This window comes from Arachis duranensis, chromosome 6 (genome assembly GCF_000817695.3).
Source record: "Arachis duranensis cultivar V14167 chromosome 6, aradu.V14167.gnm2.J7QH, whole genome shotgun sequence".
NCBI lineage: Eukaryota > Viridiplantae > Streptophyta > Magnoliopsida > Fabales > Fabaceae > Arachis > Arachis duranensis.
In genome coordinates, this window is record NC_029777.3 from 28,180,958 (window position 1) to 28,184,174 (window position 3,217).

Here is a 3,217-nt window from a genome sequence, read left to right on the forward strand (position 1 = left end):
ATATATATATATATATATATAAAGAAAAGAAAAGAAAGAGTATACACCCACATGAGTATACACCTAAAATCTCAATACCTCTCAATAAAAACAAAACACATTATCATCAACCAAAATTCTCACATTTCCCACACTTAACTAACACATACACACACTCTCACTATCTTAAGCTAACCAAAGATTCAAATAGGACAATTAATTGTTTTTTCGCTTAAGGCTAGTGATGTGGTAATATAAGGAACAAAAGGGGATTAAACAGGCTCAAAGTGGAAAATAAAGGCAAATAAAATGGTAGGCTATTTGGGATAAGTGAGCTATAATCAAATGATGGCCCCAATCACATAATTGCATGAATATACACTAAATAATAGACATAATTGCATGAATATACGCCAAAGATTACAATCATAGAAAAGAAAACACACAAGAATCAAAATTATGGTTAAATGATGTAACCATATAATTAGGCTAAAAAACTCATAGGTGTGTGTTCTTAGCTTAAAAACTATATTCCAAGCTATATATATACATCATGCAAGTTTCAAAAAGTTTTAACTCAAATCAATTTGAATCTTAATGCCCTTTTTAAGAAAAAAAATTCTTGAAAATTTTATCAAATTGACTAACATTTATTATATATACCCTAAATGATATGGTGTGATTGTGAAAAGTTAAAAATCCTTAGTTTATGTGCCATTTTCAACCAAATCATATATATATATATATACTATCAAACTAAAAAATGCAAATCAAACTGAAAATATAATATATATTGAAAAGTATCCAAAATAACCAATATGTACAAAAATCCAAAAGTGCAATAAAGTAAGAATGCAAGTATTGAAAATAAAACGAAATAAAAGCAGGAGTGTCTGGAATGGAATGGTTCACCCAAAATAACTTTGTCGACGAAGGCGACCTCCCCACACTTAAATGTTAGCATCGTCCTCGATGCTACTCAATCAAGCCGAGTGAGAAGGATCCTCGCCAACTGCTCCATTGTCAGCTTCAGGTGTCTGAGTCTCTTTATGCTGGGCATATGATGATTAGATTTTTGACGGTTTAGAATTTCACAAATGAATTCTCGTTGCAAGTATAGTTTCTAAACCAAAAATAATCCTTTCATACAAAAGATTGTTTATCACAAGTAACAAACCCCTAAAATTAATAACCGAAGTGTTGAACCTCGGGTCGTTCTCCCTAGGAATTACAATAAAGTGTCTTGTTATTGGTTGTGAGTTATTTTTGGGGTTTTAATAAGAAACATGAAAAATAAATGGCAAAAAGTAAACTAATGGCTAAAAAAGTCTTGACAAGGGTTGGTGGTCAAAGATCTCTATCCTAATCACTAACCACAATATGAGAATTGGCAAGGATTAATCTCACTAAATCATCCTCTAACTAATGGTAAAGGAAAGTTGAATGAGATATATCAATCCAAGTCCATAAGTCCTAACTCTCCACTAATTCAATTAGTGAGAACTAGAGTCAATGGCTCCCAATCATCAATCACTTGGACATTAGTAACTCAAGAGGTCCTAAGTTACCTTTCCAAGCCAAGAGTATAAAATTCTACTCTAAAATCCAACCAAGCATTTCATCAAACATTTGGAAGGCATAAAAGGAAAGCATAGTAAATCAACAACAAGAACAAAATCTAACAACAATTATTGCAAAGAATGAACAACAACAAATCAAAAGGAACACAATTATTATGATTTACCTTGAATTGAATTGGAAGAAAGTAGAAGGAACAAAAGTAGATCTACAACAAAATACAAGAACAACATAAAGGAAATTACAACAAAAGAATAGAGGAAGATGAATGTAACAATGAATTAAAATCTAGATCTAAGATTATTGAACTAAACCTAATCCTAATTCTAGAGAGAAGTGAGAGCTTCTCTCTCTAGAAACTAACTCTAAAAACTAAACTAAGCTAAACTAAACTAATGGTAACTAACTTCCTCATCCCTCTTCAATCCTTGGCTTAAATAGCATTAGAAATGAGTTGGATTGGGCCCACAAGGCTTCTAAAATCGCTAGCCACGAGTTGCATTAAGTGGATCATGTGCCACCATCGGCGCGTCCGCGTACCGTGCGCATGCACGCCCTTGTGCGCAATGCAACTATGGCAAATCTTATATCATTTCGAAGCCCCAGATGTTAGCTTTCCAACCCAACTGGAACCGCATTATTTGGACCTCTGTAGCTCAAGTTATGGTCAATTAAGTGCGAAGAGATCGGCTTGACAACTTTTGCGATTCCTACATTTCTTCATGAGTTCTCCATTTCTACATGCTCTTTTCTTCATTCCCTTGGTCCAATCCTTGCCTCCTAAATCTGAAATCACTTAACAAACATATCAAGGCATCTAATGGAATCAAGGAGAATTAGATTTAGCTATTTTAAGTCCTAAAAAGCATGTTTTCACTCTTAAGCACAATTAAAGGAGAAGTTATAAAACCATGCTATTTCAATGGATAAATGTGGGTAAAAGGTTATAAAATCTCCTAAATCAAGCACAAGATAAACCCTACAAATGGGGTTTATCAGCATTCTCCTGCTGGGTATCCTCCTGCTGGTCCTCCTCCTCATCAGAGTGCTCCAAAGGTGTGTCAACTCAGAGGGGATGTCGGTACTCTCGGAAGTCATAATCAACTTCAGATGTGCATAGGGTCACTAGTTTCGACGCTCCATCTGATCTATACGCTCGAAGAGGCGTTGCATAAGGTATTAAGTCAGATGTGGAGTGGATGACGGTGCTGCTGGTATAGGCGGTGCTGAAGGTGCTGCTGAAGATGTGGCCGCCTCTGCGGGATTAGTAGTGGATGCTCTATGGCCTAGAGGTCCGAACCGCTTGCCGTGCAAAATAACCTTCTTGCGGTCGGCAATCGGTGGTCTCTCATCCTGGGGCTCCCAAGGCACCTCAGCCCGGTGAGCCATCTGAGTGATCAAATATGGGAATGCCAAGGTGCCTCTGACATGTACTCTAGCCATATACTTCTGGATGAGTCTTGGAAAGTACAGGTCCTTCCCTTCCATGACGCACCAAATGAGAATGATCATGTCTGTTGGCACCTCCGACTCGTGAGTCCTAAGCATGATGTAGTTACTCAGTATCTGCTACCATAACCTAGTTTCATCATTGAGATAATCCACCTTGATGCCCTTTGGAGCCAACTTCGACTTTCTGAATACCCACGGAATGTTAGGA